Source organism: Hemitrygon akajei, chromosome 4 (assembly GCF_048418815.1).
Source record: "Hemitrygon akajei chromosome 4, sHemAka1.3, whole genome shotgun sequence".
Taxonomy (NCBI): Eukaryota; Metazoa; Chordata; class Chondrichthyes; order Myliobatiformes; family Dasyatidae; genus Hemitrygon; species Hemitrygon akajei.
In genome coordinates, this window is record NC_133127.1 from 139,587,904 (window position 1) to 139,604,313 (window position 16,410).

A 16,410-nucleotide genomic window follows, 5' to 3' on the forward strand; every position below is an offset into this window, starting at 1 on the left:
GCCTGAAGTGCTATAGTGTTATGCTGTTTTTTTTTAACTTGTGTTGTAAATGCACATTATTATTTGATAATTTATTGGTGATAATATTATTTTATGTATTATATGTGTGAACTGTATGCACTGTGTTGTGCACCTTGGTCCTGAGGAACATTTTTCATTTGGCGGTATACATGTGTCTGGATGAATGACAATAAACTGAACTTGAACTTGAAATCTGGAGAAGATTATAAGACATGGAGCAGAAGTAGCCCAGTCACCCATTGAGTCTTCTCCATGATTCCATCATTGCTGATCTATTTCCGCCTCAATCCCATTCTCCTGCCTTCTCCCCATAACCCTTTATGTTCTATCTAATCAAAAACCTATCAACTTCTGCCTTAAATGCACCCAATGACCTAGCCTCCACAGCTGCCTGTGGCAATGAATTCCACAGATTTATTGCCCTCTGGCTAAGGAAATTCCTCCTCATCTCTGTTCTAAATGGATGTCCCTCCTGCTTGATGTGCCCTCTAGTCCTAGACTCGCCCACCAAAGGAAACATTCTTTTCACATCCACTTTATCTAGGCCTTTCAACATTCAATAGGCTTCAATTAGATCCCCCCTCCCTCATTTTTCTAAATTTCATTGAATAAAGACCCAGAGCCTTCAGTCTCTGCTCATATGATAACTCTTTCATTCCTGCAATTACTCTCATGAATCTCCTCTGAACCCTTTCCAATGTCAGCACAACCTTTTTCAAATAAGGGACCCAAAAGCCCAAGTGAGCCCTCATTAGTAGCTTTTACAGCCTCAGCATTACACCCTTGCTTTTATATTCCTCTTGAAATGAATGCTAACATTACATTTGCCTTCTTCGCTACCAATTCAGCCTGTAAATTGATCTTCAGGGAATCCTGCACATGGGGCTCCCAATTCCCTTTACATCTCAGAATTTTGTATTTTCTTCTCATTTAGAAAATAGTCCATTCTTTTATTCCTTCTACCAAAGTACCAGATGCATGGATGGGAGTGGTATGGAGGGTAATGGTTTGGGAGCAGGTTGATGCACTAAGCAAATTGATAGTTCTGCTCAGACTAGTTGGGCCAAAGGTTGTGTTTCTGTGCTGTAGTGTTCTATGACTCTATGACATGAAGTGATGGAAAAGAGATAAAAAAAATTATTGAACATAAAACAAAAAAAAACATTGAACATCCTTTTTGTAGGATGCACATTAGATCTGATCTAGAAATCTATAATAAAAATAGAAAATGCTAGAAAAGCTCAGCTGATTAGGCAGCATTCATGAAAAGAGAAGCATTTAATTTTCATGATCCCTTCAAGAACTAAGAAAGGGAAATCCATTTTCCTGGTAGAGTGAAATATCGTAGCCCTTAAGCAGCAGTTAGGCTCCTTTGTCAGGGTGTTGTGCTGGAATGTCTGGCTAATGTATAGATGGACTTTCTGGAACATGCTCAGCAAGCCTGAATATATAGAAAGAAAAAGAAAGAGTGATGGTAGATGAAAATGAACAATTCTGTTCTAAACAGAAGGAAAGAGCTTTCATGTAAAGTACAGGTATGAGATGCGATGCTGTTTTTTGAGCTGGGATTGCATCTTGATTCAGTGCAGGTGGCCACAAACAGAAAGATAAAAGCTGGATGGTGAATGACTGGAAGTTCAGGCTGGTTCTTAGTTTCATCATTTTATGAAGCCTTCAGAAAAATGTCCAGAGATTATCTGTTTGGAACTAATACTCACAGCTTATACTTTTGGAGATCTGTTTTTTTTAGAAGTGTGTAAAATTTAGGAAGATGTTACTGCGATTTTAAAATAATAATGAACCAAACCTATAAACTTATCAGAGATATTCTGGAGTTATGAAATTATATAGATAGCAGATATTGTTTAAAATGAGAAGCAGTTTTCAGGAGATTGCTGTTCACAATTTAATTTCCACTGGTACTTTAAGGCTTCAGATCTAATGTTAAGTGTGGGATATTCTGATCTGTAACATTGTAACTATGCAAGCGAAGCAATGTGTTGGTACTCATTGAAACCTGCATAATGAAATCAGTGAAGCCTGGAAATGTCAATTTCCTGTATATACACATGCTTAAAGACATATCTCTGCCAGTTTAATGTAGTTTAGGACATGCCTTTTTGATTCTCAATATTCTGGCTATTTGTATATTTAGGGAGCGATCCCTCAACTCTGTTACAGTGTGGGTTGTTCAGAAGCTCTCAGCCACGAGTATTTGAATATGTGATGGTATTCTACCAGCTGGGATGTAAGCCCTGCATTGGTTGGGGTTGACCATGGATGTTGTGTCCTAGCTGTCTATGTTCAATACAAACCAGGACAGTGTGGTATGGAGAGCAAGCTGTAACCCACGCAGCAGGCTCCCCATCTCTACGGAGCCGATGAATCCAGAGGAATGGCAGAGATGGAGGCAGTTTGGCACCATCGCATCGCAGGAGTTGCTAGTCAGCTTTCAGCTCTACATGGGACTACCTTAGGGACGCCACCTCTGGACTTTTCCTTGGGGTTTACTCCTGAAGCCTTTCTTACAAGTGGGTTTAGCTGCAAGGCAGTGGGGTTTTGAGATCAGAGTTTTCCTTCTCGTAGATGAGCTGCCAACCACGGTTAGTGAGCCTCCTCTGCCCGATGTGCCCAGTTGGGATGTGCTCCCTTTGTACATATGTAATTTTACTGAATTTATATGATTATATATCTGTTTATAAAGTATAAAATATCACAGTACTGTTGCATGTCGGGAGGGGAGGTATAGATTCCCCAGAAAATCTGCTATATTGACCTGTTCTATTTCTCTGCTACAGTCTCATTTTTGACTCAGTTCAGCAGTCATAACAAACCAAATATAACTTTTGACTAAAATATAGTCTAGTGAGGTATAAGGTGCTAATGTCTAATTTGTGTAAACAAGGAATTAGATAAGATGTAGGGCTAATTTTATGTTGTAAACCATTATTGACTTTAGAGCTGATGTAATGAATGCAGATATGCTGCAAGTTTTCTAGCTATGGATGATTTGACTGCCTAAGGATAACACAAGGAATATTGGATGACTCCAAAATTAAAAACAAAGACTGAAAATGTGGAAATATTCAACATGTTAGCCATCTTTGGAAAACTGAACAGTTAATCTTTCAAATCTGTTGCTCTTCATCCTAAAGCTGAAATGTTAACTTTCCACAAATGCTGCCTGACCAGCTGAGTGTCTCCAGCGTTTTCTATTTCAATTATAAGTCTCTTGCTTCTGCATATTTGTTGATGTTTCACCCTTGGATTATTGTTTGGTGGGTTTGGGGAGAGGGTGATGGTTGGTTTATCACGAACTAAATTGCATCATTGGATTATGGCTGTATGTAACAGGTCCAAAGGAATATTTCCTTCTGTAATCTTCATTTATGCATAATTGATCAACATTTACTGATGAAGAACCAGCAATGCTCAAATACACTTTAATAGGCAACCATTATTGCAAATAGACAAAGGAAAGCAAGCGTATTGTAATGGAACAGATTAAATCTGTTATCTGAGGTTAATGCTGTTTTCTCATCTATTGAGTTACTTATTTGATTGACAGCTTCACCTGTTAGTAATAAACAGTGAGAATAAAGAAAGGATATATTTGACTGATTGTTGTTAAATCTCATTAACAATAAACTGACCACCTTTTTTTATTGTTGATGGAGAACAAATTCTCTAGAGGGAGCCAGTAAGTTGAGATTAACTTCTTTCAGTCGAGCATACTTCACATTAATCAGAATGTGATTTATTTGCTTGCCATCCAGAAAATGAAATAATTCTCCCAAATGTACAAATTTATATCTTAACCACAGTCAATTTTTTATATCCTTCCACTCAAGTTTTATGCTTGTGATGTAATTATTGGTAAAAGAAGTGTGATCTAATGTGATTGCCTCGTGTTTCTGTCTCTTTGGGATTTTCATGTTTACGTGTGTGATCATAGTATTTATGTACGAGTCCAATATTCATACATTAAAATCATGAAATAAATGCTAATAGCTTGTCTTAAATGTACCTTTTTGAAAATACAAGTTGCTGAAATCCATAATATCCACAACTATAACAGTAATTTGTATTTATATTGGAACTTTCAACATGGAAAAATATCCCAAGAAGTTTTAAAAAGACGAAGATGTCCATTGGGAAAAGGAATGAGGAATTAGGAGGGTGATTAAAGATACAGAGGAAGGCAGAGCCACGAGTGTTTAATGCAGGAACTCCACAGTTTTGGACTGAGATGACATAGAGCCATGCCATGAATTTTGGAGCAGGAAGTAGGGGAGTGTATATAAGCCTGAGTCAAAGGAGACAAGTTCTAGGACAGTTAGGCAGAGAGATGGATACAGAATAAAAAAGCAGGGGCATGAGGAACTTAGCTCAAGAATGAGGATATTAATTGTGAAATGGTGAAAAATAAAGGACAGCAGGAGTTGGCATAACTGATTAACTCAAGTTCCTGGAAGGCTGTGGAGTGAATTAAGGGCTGAATAACTTGTGGAATGTTTTAGTTTGAAGGTGGCAAGAGCTGAGAGCCTCAGTGTAATAAAGGCTGGGGTAGAAGTGCAATGGAGCTCGTACAATGGTCTGCGTGCAAAAGTCTTTGTGATGGAAAATTAATCGTGTCGTGAACTTAGGTTTGATCTGAATGCACAGCTATTATTGGGATCACTATGAATGAGCCAGAAATAGGGCCTGAGGAGGCCAATAGAATCTGTGGCATACCTGCAGTGTATTCAGTGGAGATTAAATTTACTAGCATCTCTCTCCCCATTGTTTAACTGGAACAGAAGAACAACTGCCAAAGAAGAGGCTGGAGAGCAAAGTGTTGGCCCGTGGAGGTCGGGTGTCATGTCGATACAAGGAATGGAAAGATACCCCCGGGGAAGCCGAGAGGGGTGGTGGAAGAGCTTCCCAACCAGACGGATACAAGGCTACCAGCCAGGTGTAATGGACAAACTCTGACGAGTATAGAGTGCATCGGTGGCAAAATCTGTAAGAGCCAGAGAGGCTTGAAAATCCACTGGTCAAGGATGAAGTGTAAAGAGCAACAGAGAGCACCACAATGCGCAGATTCCCGATCTGGTGAGGCAGAGGAGGAGCAGGGTCAGGAAGCACCCCACAGTACCCAGAGCCTCCGTGTGGTACAAGCTGTGCAGCCCAACATCACATCTCAGACCGTGCGGATCAGGTGGCCCAAAGCCTGCCAGACAGCAGTGTGGCAAAGATTTGATGAGGACGTAGATCTAGCATTGGAAACAGTGGCCAAAGGTGGTGTGGAGAGGAGATTGGAGATAATGACAACAATGATCATAACTGTGGCAGCAGAAAGATTTGGTACCGAGGAAGAGAAGCATCCGGAAAGAACTCAAGACACTCAAGCAACAACATAAACTGGCAAACCCTGAGGAAAGGGCACGACTGGAAGAACTGCGTGTGATGCTGAGGAAGAGGCTTATAACTCTGAGAAGAGTGGAGCAACATTGTAGGCACAGGAGACAAAGAGCACAGAAAGGATCTGCATTTACCAGTAACCCATTTCAGTTCACCAAACAGCTGCTGGGTCAGAAGAGAAGCAGAAAGCTGTCCTGCACAAAGGAACAGATGGACCACCATCTTTGAAGCACCTTCAGTAACCCGGACAGAGAAGTTGAACTGGGAGACTGTGAGGCCCTCATCGCCCTCACAGAGCCAACAGAGGCTTTCTACCTTCGAGAGCCTCTCTTCAAGGAGGTTCAGCAAGTAGTCAGGAAAGCCAGAGCTGGCTCAGCGCCTGGTCCGAGTGGCACCCCCTACAACATCTACAGACGCTGCCCCCGGCTTCTCCGGCAGCCATAGAGAATCCTCAAGGTCGTCTGGGAAGAGAGGCAAAGTGCCCAAGCAATGCAAGTATGCAAATGGAGGGTGGATTCCAAAAGAAGAGAACTCCGAGAACATCGGCCAGTTTAGGATAGTATCCTTGCTGAGTGTTGAAGGGAAGATCTTCTTCAGTGTGGTGGCAAAGCGCCTAACAGAATACTTCCTGAGGGACAACTACATCGACACCTCCGTCCAGAGGGGTGGTGTTCCAAGGGTACCAGGCTGCTTGGAGCACACTGGAGTCATCACACAGCTCCAGAGAGAGGCCAGAGAGAATAAGGGTGACTTACTGGTTTTGTTCGTTCCAAGTTTGTCAAGCTGAGGAGTGGTAGTGGGGACAAGCTCCCACTACCTAGAAGTGCTCCTCATGGCATACTCCTCAAATAGCCTCTGACAACTGAGTCCAACTCCTGGTCTTCTCGTGTGGCTTAGCCTCTAAGCCTGGCAGAACTGTTTCTACTGACAGGAGAAGGGGTGAAGGTGGGTCCTGGTACCTTAAAACCAGTGCTTCAGGTAGATGGAGCTCATCAGCCTGGGAAGGCAGTCCATCTAAGAGAGGGAAAACTCTGATTTCAAACCTCTGCTACCTTGCGGCCATTCCCACTTATAGGGAAGGTTTTGGGAGTAAACCCTGAGGACAAATCCGGAGCTGGAGTCCCTAAGGCAGTCAGACGTTGCCTTCAACCTTGCTCTGGCAACTCCTGTGACGACACTGGTGCCAAGCTGTATCAGCCCTTGCCCTTCCCTTGGACAACATCAATGTCGTAGAGAGGGGAGACTTGCTGCTTGGGCAACTGCTGGTCTTCCATACAACCTTGCCCAGGCCTGCACGCTGCAGAGAGGCTTTCCAGGCACAGATCTATGGTCTCGTGAGACTAACGGATGCAATCACAGTGATTTGTGGTTGGATTTGGCCAATGCCTATGGATCAATCCCTCACAAAGTTGTTGAACTTGCTCTGAAGAGGCACCATGTTCCTGAAGGAATCAGAGGACTACTACGATGAGTTCTACCTGAGAGTCTCAACAGGGTCAATAACATCAGACTGGTGCAGGCTGGAGATTGGTATCATCAGAGGCTGCACCATCTCAGTCATCCTTTTCAGCCTGACAGTGAATATGCTGGTAAAATCTGCAGAGCCAGAGTGTTGAAATCAAGATCTGGGATCCGCCAACCACCAATACTCCCCTTCATGGATGATCTGACTATCACTACCGAGTCAGTGCCTGGTGCTAGGTGATTCTTAAGGGGCTGGAAAGGTTGATGAGGTGGGCAAGGATGTCCTTTAAGCCTGCAAAATCAAGATCTGTAGTGCTGAAGAAGGGGAGAGTGCAGGAGAAATTTCGTTTCTCTATTGAAGACATTCCAATTCCTACATCACAGAGAACCCTGTTGAAGGTCTTGGGCAGATGTTTGATGCAACACTCAGAGATAAAGCAGCAATAAGAAACACCTGTGGGGAGTTTGAACAATGGTTGCAAGAGGTTGACAGGACTGGCCTTCCAGGGCGGTTTAAGACATGGATTTACCAGCACGGTATACTACCAAGAATCCTCTAGCCACTGCTTCTCTATGAGTTTCCAGTTTCCACTGTTGCCGAATTAGAGAGGGTAGTCAGCCGGTTCCTGCGAAGATGGCTGGGTTTACCAAGGAACATCAGCAGCATCACTCTGTATGGGAATAACTGCAAACTGAGGCTCCCCCCTGAAATCCACCGAGGCGGAGTTCAAGGTTTCGCGAGCAAGAGAGGTGCTGCAGTTGCGGGAATCTTCAGATCCAAAGGTTCCCGGAGCAAGAGTGGCAGTGAGAACTGAGAGCAGAGGCTGCAGTGGAAGAAGCTGAGGTGCGACTGTGCCACAAAGTGCTGGCGGGGCAGTCGCCAATGGAAGAGTTGAACTTGGAAGCCTTGAAGTCCCCCATTTTGACAAGGTACAGGGGAAAGAGTGATGAGAACTGGTCCAGAATGAGGTAAGGGCAGCTGTGGAGGAGGAGAGGACCAGCAGAGCAGTGGTAATGAAACAGCAAGGAGCTTGGACCAAATGGGAGCAGGTGATTGAGCAAAAGATCATGTGGAATGATCACTGGAAGGTGGATCCACACCGTATCAAGTTCCTTATCCAGGCTGTTTATGACATCCTTCCTAGCCATCCAACCTACATTGCTGGGGCCTTGCAGAATGACCGGTTTGCCCCCTCTGTGAGAAGACCAGTACGCTAGAGCATATTCTGAGCTGCTGCCCCAGAGCTCTTGCCGATGGCCGTTATCGGTGGCAGCATGACCAGGTCCTCCAGACAATTGCTGAGACAATCTGCAAAAACCCTTAACATCTGCCGGAAAACAAGTCCGGTCAAAAATACCATCTGCTTTGTCAAAGAGGGGGAAAGACCAACAGAACACCAGAAAGCAACCGGGTTGCTCTTCACTGCGCAGGACTGGAAGCTAAAAGCAGACCTGGGAAAACAGCTGCAGTTCCCTCCCCACATCACAGAGACTATATTGCGGACCGACATTGTGTTGTGGTCTGACTTATCGAAGCACGCTCTTATGCTTGAGCTTACCGTGCCGTGGGAAGAATGCCTGGAGGAGGCCTATGGGTGGAAAAGAACCAAGTATGAAGATCTGAAGAACAACTGCCAAAGAAGAGGCTGGAGAGCAAAGTGTTGGCCCATGGAGGTTGGATGTCGTGGCTTTGCAGGCCAGTCGCTCTGCAAAAGCATACACTGCACTTGGAATCACAGGAGAGAGAAGGAGAGCCATTTGTACCACCACAGATGCAGCAGAGAATGTGTCAAGATGGCTCTGGATAAAGAGGGCAGATCCGTGGGTTGCTGTTAGTGCACAGGTCAGGGTCTGATCAACCCTGGTTGGGTCGCCTGGGTTGTTGGCCTTTATTGGAAGATAAAAGTAAGGATGTTCTGAAGCAAGGTTGCAGGGCACTGGAGTACTGGACGTGTTTTAGCCCATTTAACATAGGATATGGTTACCTTCATATCGGCTGAGAGAAAGTTCTGGAGATGAAGAGGTTGATTTATGAAGAAGAACTGAGTAGGATGGTCCTATACTGATTGCATTTTAGCAGAATAAAAGGTGGCTAAGAAAAGCATATGTTTCTGAGGTGTATTAAAAGGGTAGGTGGAGAGAGAATGTTTCCCCTCTGTGGGTGTGGAAGTGGTATCTGGAATTTGGGTCATTCTTTCAAAGTAAGTGGTTGCCAATTTTAGATGGATATATCTTTTCTCATAGAGATTTGCAAGGCAAGGCCACGGAGGCAGAGTCAGATAAGGCAGAGAATGACAGGTACTTACATTTCAGTGGAATCAAAGGACATGAGGAGAGAGTGAGGTATTGTTGTCAAGGCCAAGATTGGGTCAGCCTTGGCTCTACTGAATGGTGGAGAAGGCTTGACTGGCCTACTTCTGTTCCTGTTCCCTACATCCTTGTGCTTTGTTCCCATGGCCTGTCATAGGCTGTGCATTGGTGGAGAGTCTGTCCTTTTCTGCTAATGAATGTTGCTGGCCTGGGTTCCAATGCCATGATGGCTCACATGTACATCACACCATGAAGGAGACTGAAGGCTGCCACAGCTAAAAACCCATGATCTCCAATCTGGCATGCTGACTGCTGAGGTTTTTGGGGTTGCCCCATTTGGCCCTGCAAATCGCCTATCGTTTAACTGCTTCTATGAACTGCAAGCCAGAGAGCAAATAATGTTCCCTGCATCATCTTAATAGGGCGAACTAGAGGACTGGGAGAGTGTGGGATAGGTGCACCATTTCACCTATAGGGCACTGATTGTTATAGAGTCACTCAGCATTGACTTTACAATGGAGCAGTCAGGGCTGTGTTAAAGTAAGTAATAAACTTCAATTGAAAATGTCCTTTTTCCGTCCTCCAGGCTTCCAAAGGAGCTTTAAGGACAATAAATTACCTTTTGAAAATCAGTCAATGTTGCCCAGTAACAAAAGCAGCAGACAATTTGTTCACAAATAGCAATAAAATAGGGTCATCTGTTATAGTGGTTGAGCTGTTGAAGATGAATGTTGATCAATGATAATAGACATATATCCCTTCTTCAGAAAAGATGCCATGGGCACTTTTATGTCAATCTCAACAGTTAAACCTTTTATTTATTTTCAGTCAAAATACAACATGTGAAACAATGCTGTTGCCCCTCAGTGCATGGTTTAATTCTGATGTCGACTTCGATCCTGCTTTAATGCAATCGAACCATCAACAACAATTAAATAGATCACTTTGTCGATATGCGATGACATCCTTACATTAGAAATAGATTCACAGTATAATTATACACATGTGAGATAACAGATGCCGCTGTACAAATTACATTCAGAATCAGAGGCAGTGTAGGGATATTGTCATGCACTAGTAATGAAGCATTCATTACCAGCAAGAAAAGTTTGAAATCTACAATTTGTCAAGATGGAGAATATTTATTGCTCGGTATTACTACAAAAACTGAGCATTAAAATCCTTTTTGGCATTGGAGTTCGCTCTGTTACCTTGCTCGGTGCTGAGGATATGTTCCAAGGAAAGAGAAAAAGTTCATGGAATCAGCAGTAAAGGAGGGGATTGTAGCTTTATACATATGTGTTATTGACTGTGCTGCTGTGAATGGAACCTGGGATGAACCCTGACCCTCACTGTTATCGCATGCTGCCACGAGGGGAACTTGGCATGACTCCAGTAACGGTACGCCATTGACTCAGTGTGAAGAGACAGCCTGTGCTGACGCATGCTGTGTCCGTTCAGTGCTGAGGTGTAGAGCCCAGTGTAGTACCTAGCTGATACACTGAGCATGGACCATTGGTGGGACTGGCGGTGACTGTTCCACACGTTTAAAGACATTCCAGATCCTATAGTCTCTCTCATCAACACCTGTTGAGTTCATTGTCTCTCCCTCTGTTAGCTTGCCGGCACACTCACCCCAACCAAGAAATCCTTCTGTGATGGCAAGCTTGGTGAAGATCACTGTTCTTTGAGAATCAGAATCAGAAGAAGTTTTATTATCACTGACATATATCATGAAATTTGTTGTCTTGTGTTAGCAGTATAGTGCAAGACCAAAAATGACTAAGTAACAAAAAAAATGCAAAAGAGGAATAATGCGGTAGTGTCCATGGGTACATGAACAGTTCAAAAATCCAACAGCAGAAGGGAAGAAGCTGTTCCTAAAAGGCTGAGTGTGGGGCTTCAGTCTCCTCTACCTCCTCCATGACAGTAGTAATGAGAAGGGGGCATGTTCTGGGTGTTGATGGTTTTTATTGATGGGATCCCCCCTCTTGAAGATGTCCTTGATGGTGGGATGGGTTATGCCCGTGATGGAGCTGACTTAGTCCATACTCTCTGCAGTCTCTTGTGATCCTGCACATTCGAGCCTCCATATCAGACTGTGATGCAACTAGTCAGAAGGTCTTCCACAGTACATCGGTAGAAATTCATAACAGTCTTCTGTGACATGCCAAATCTTTCCAAGAGCCTAATGAAGCAGAGCCTCTGATGTGCCTTCTTTGTGATTGCATCAATATGTTGGGCCCAGGATATATCTCCTGGGATGTTGATGCCCGGGGGCTTGAAGCTTTACTCCCTTTCCATTACTGACCCCTTAATGAGGACTGATGTGTGTGTGGCCAGACAAAGAAAGACTTCTGATAAGATTGCATTACCCTTGGTTGCAGTACCCTCTCCATGACCAGCAAATGGTGCAAATGTTTGTCTTAAACATTATTTTGTGTGCAAAAGATCCTGTTGGACATTGGTAGTACAAAATACTGCAAATCCGGTTCATTGGTTCGTTGGAGATAGAGCTGTTGTTGCACGGACCAGCCCCTCATGCTGCAGTCTCACCTGTTACAGTCACCCAGGGGAGGAGGCGGTGCAGTGTGGGAGAGAACAAAGGCATGGTGGGCACGTGGGAATCTGTGCTGGGTTGTGCAGTGACCCCTGCAGGCTGGCTCCCCCATTGGATCTGCTCTCCAGTATTTGCTTCCTGGACGACAAGTTGGATTGACTTCATCTGTGGTTGATGTTGCAAGAGATGAGGAACTGCTGCATGCTTGTTCTTGCAGGAATGTGGCTTCAGGCCAACATCTCATGCACCATCAGTCTTAAGGACATGCAAGTCAGGGACTTGTGCTAATATTATTTTGTGACAGTATGCACTATAGTAACGATATGTGCAGTGTGCTGTGTGTAACTGTGTGTACCGTGTATTGCGCCATGGCTCTGGAGGAACATTGTACATTGTTTCAATAAGCTGCTTACAACGTCAATCCTTAAAGGCAGCTTCTCTATACTGAAGTGTGAGACGATTCTTTGTTGTAAGGTCACGTGGAAAGCAGAGGCCGGTATCAAAACTGGCTTCTGAGCTGTCTGGTAATGGCATTGCCATGGTTCATTGTGGACAGAGAGGCTAGTGACACTGAAGCACAGGGACATTGATATCATGGGTAGAAAATCAGGGGCTAAATTAAAGATAACAGGAGGCCATGATTGTTTTCAAGACTCGAGGAAAGTAAGTCTTGGTTTTCCCTAGGGATCAGTGTTGGGGCCATTTTTAAGAATCTGTTTTAATGACCTCCTCTAGGGGGTGCCAGCCATAATTTCTAAATTTGGCAGAACTGTGAGGAATATAAATTACAGAAAGGTATAAACAGATCGGTGGACTGGACAGTTAAATGCACCATGTTCCTGGGAGTTCAGATCACATTACCTGGTCATTCAACATGACCTCCCTGAATAAAAAGGCACAGCAGTGCCTCCATTTCCTGAGGAGATTGAGGTAAGCGAGGCTTCCACCCCAACCGCATCTTAACTGAATTTTACACGAGCACCTTTGAGAGCGTTCTAATAAGCTGAGTCTTTATTTGGTATGGGAGCAGCAGAGCATCGGACTGGAAGTTCTATAAAGGGCTGTGAGAATGGCCGAGAAGATCACAGGGGCCTCCCTTCCATCCTTGGGGGACATTTATAAGGCACACTGCATACACAGGGTCCTTAGTATTATTAAGGATTCCACCATCCATCCATCCAGCATCCTCTTTGACTTTCTACCATCAGGCAGGAGACTCTGTTGCATAAAGTCAAGGATGGTCAGGATGAGAAACAGCTACTTCCCTCAGGTCATTAGGCTTCTGAACACCATGCCATATTGCATTCGAACTGTACAATATTTACTTTATGCACTTTGTTTATTTATATATAATTCATTTGTAGATTTAATTCTCACTTTTCTAAGTTATTGTATGTTTTATGTGTGTTATCAATAATACTGTGCATTATACCCTAGCCCAGAGAAATTTTGGCTCGTTTGCTGGTATACATGTATGTAGCTAAATGACAATAAACTTGACTTGACTTGTGTGACATATAGGTATAAAATAAAGGGGAAGAGAATTAAGAGTAACATGAGAAAAAAGGCACTTCTTTATGCAGAGTGTATCTGGAATGTATTACTAGATGGAGGCAGGTTCCAGAGTGACCTTTCAGAGGGAGGTGATGAATGTATGACGAGAAAAAAATGAAAGGGCCAGTGAGTTGCTCTCCTTGAGAGCTAGTAGGAACCTAGTTTTCTGGCCTTTCTCTGTGCAGTAATTGTTTTATTATTCTAGATTCTGTGGGATACAAATAATTAAGATTAATGTAACTTGCCTTACTATTGCCATTCCTCCTGTCATATCCTCATCAAAATTAATGGGCTTGGGAACGCTGCACCAGGTCAAACCTGCCAGAGGATCCACAGGCAGTTCCCACCAACAAGAGCTTAGGATTCCCCTTTTGGTGCTCTGTTATCGGATTCTCACTGCTGAGGGCAGCTGGGAAATTGCCAGTGGAGTGTGAGTAACAAGTTTGGAACATCTGTTTACATGCTGAACCTGTTGAGACTTTTGAAGCAATCACTGGCGGAGACAAGTGTCTTTGAAATTTTGCATGGTTTCATGACAAACAAATGAGAAACTATTAACACTGAAAGGAGGGTCAGTAACTAATGCAAGAGAAGGAAAAAAGTGAGCAGAAAGAGGAGAGAAATTATTTCAGACACCATGTAATTGTGAACTGCAAAGTGTTGTATGAAAAGGGAGAACTAAAGAGAGAATTGGTCGGGATAGCTTTATCAAAAGTTGTTTCCTTTCAGGCTGCATAAATCTTTGTTAATCAAAACAAAATTTATATTTCTGGAGATTTTGCAGGAATGTGCAGAGAGCAAAATAAAAAGTGGTTATTTGTTTCCATTCTTTACCAGCTTCCTTTTTCATGTTTAGCTTATGCAAATACTTACGTTTATGTTCGTAGTTCGAGGAATGACTGATCTGCTGCAGAGAATTCCACTGATACCCAATGTGACTCTTTTTAATCTAGTTTTATATTTCTTAAGTTTAGAAAAAAACATCAATCGATAGAAGGGCAAATATTTATGGGGAGCTTGATGCTTTTGCACAAACATCCCTGCTATTACAAATTATTGCTCTGAAGATGTGAAAGCCCTTAGTTGATGGGTGCATTAATAGAAACCTGAATGACAGTTACTCTTGTATGAGACACTTTTTGTGACTAGAGCATCTATTAAACTTTACTTAATTGCTCTTTTTAAGTAAGACCATAATATCTCATTGTGGACTGTGGCAGTATTGGGATTACCAAGGACACTGATTTATCTTGCTAGCCTACCTTGTCAATATCAATGATTCGTATTAAACATCCATTACGGGGAGTAGTTTTCTGCATAGCCAAGCACAAGCTGTTGAAATATCCTCCGAGATTTTCCTTCAATAAGCAAATTCTTATCTTTGATGAAATTACTTGCAAGACATTTCGAATGCTCTGTTTCAATGTCTGATGCATATTTTACAAGGAGCTGGTTAATTATATAACTTCAAATACAATTTTAACAACAAAGGTGACAATTTATTATATATTATCAAAGGAAATCAATGTGGTTAAAATATTACCAAATAAAAGTTGTCCTCATAGAAATTATTTTTTTTCTGCTGAGTGCAGATGTTTTCTAACTTTCTAAATGTACTTTTACTTTGCTTGCACAAATAAATTGGTGTCACAGCTCAGTTGCCCGAATCCATTTGTAAATTTTAAATGCAGTAGGATCATTTTCCAGATGTGCATGTTACTCAGCAGCTATTGAAGAGCTCTATGTTGATCTCTTCAAATACGGCAATAAGCAATAGAACTCCCTCTGGTTCCACAAAAGGCACTGAAACTCAACCTTCACAATAAGTATCTTAATAGTAGATTCATTCATTGACTCTGATCTACATTTATAAAATCTCCTCCATGTGGCTGCTCAACTTCTGCTGCAGGTCGGGTGTGGGGTAGGTGCTGGGTTGTTGGGATTTGGGGGCTGGCAAAGCAAGTGAAGGCAGCAGCTTGATTTCCACCAGGTATGGGCAAATATGTAGTAGTTTGAAATAGTGAAATATCCTCCTATTTGTTGCATTGACTAGAATTCTGCATTGTTTCCAATTTTGACTGTCAACTCTGGGTGGGATAGTAGGGTGGAGCTAAGAAAATTAAAAAGTGTCATCAAGCCTGCATCGGATCATGTCAATTTTTGTCCAAGCTACAGCACAAAACACAATTACAAGCAATTTAGCTGAAACATACAAAAGGTGCCATCACTCAAACAGCTGAAAAATAAATTAGAACTGTCAAATAAGCAACATTTCCAACATCTGCAGATTTGCTCAGGATTTAATACTTTGGTAAGTTAAATGTCTAATGCTGGAACATAATGGATGTTAGTTCAGGGTGACTGATATGAAGACAGTGATGAATAAGTGATGAATTCTGCTGATTTAATATACCAGGATAGAGAAAATTACAGAAAACCAAGAGAAAGCTGGCAATAAAATCTAATGACTAGATATATAGATTTGCAGGGGAAATGTTGTTAAGTGAACATCAATCAAGTGTTAGCATCATTCTTAACACCAGCTATTCTGAATGGGACTTCAAATGCTATCTCTTCAAAGCTACTGGGATAGTATTGTTTTGAATTGTATTAGGGAAGAGATTTTGCCCATTCATGGAGTTACCTTTATGTCTATGTTGGAAAGGATTTCAGGAAGCTGGTTATTGCAGTATCAGTTTAGATTAAACTGATTGAACAAATTTCTTAACTGTTGAAAAACTTCATTGGAAGGAGTTTGAAGACTCTCAGTCGGATTCTTTGGCAGTCTGAAGGTGGCAATTGCAGAAGTATTATTCTGAAGCTAAAAGTGAGTTTGTGATATAAAGTTGGACCAGAATCATCATTTCCACCTGAAATACTTGGTATCATACAATTAGTCAAAAAGAGGAAAATCTAATTCTTGTGCTCAGAATATGAACATTTAGAAGATTGTACAGTACATTCAGCTAAAACCCATGATGACTGAAGGGATCCACTGTGCCAATAGTGAGGGACATGCACAGAATGGTATGTCTATCCATGGCCTCCTCTACTGTCAAGATGAAGCCACACTCAGTATGGAGGAACAACACCTTATA

The 16,410-nt window shown here is 42.5% G+C and overlaps 1 pseudogene; it reads left to right on the top strand.

The window, feature by feature from the left end:
* The first annotated feature begins 5,063 nt into the window (after nt 1-5,063).
* LOC140726024 (uncharacterized) lies at nt 5,064-8,743 on the top strand (annotated as a pseudogene).
* The last annotated feature ends 7,667 nt before the right edge of the window (nt 8,744-16,410 follow it).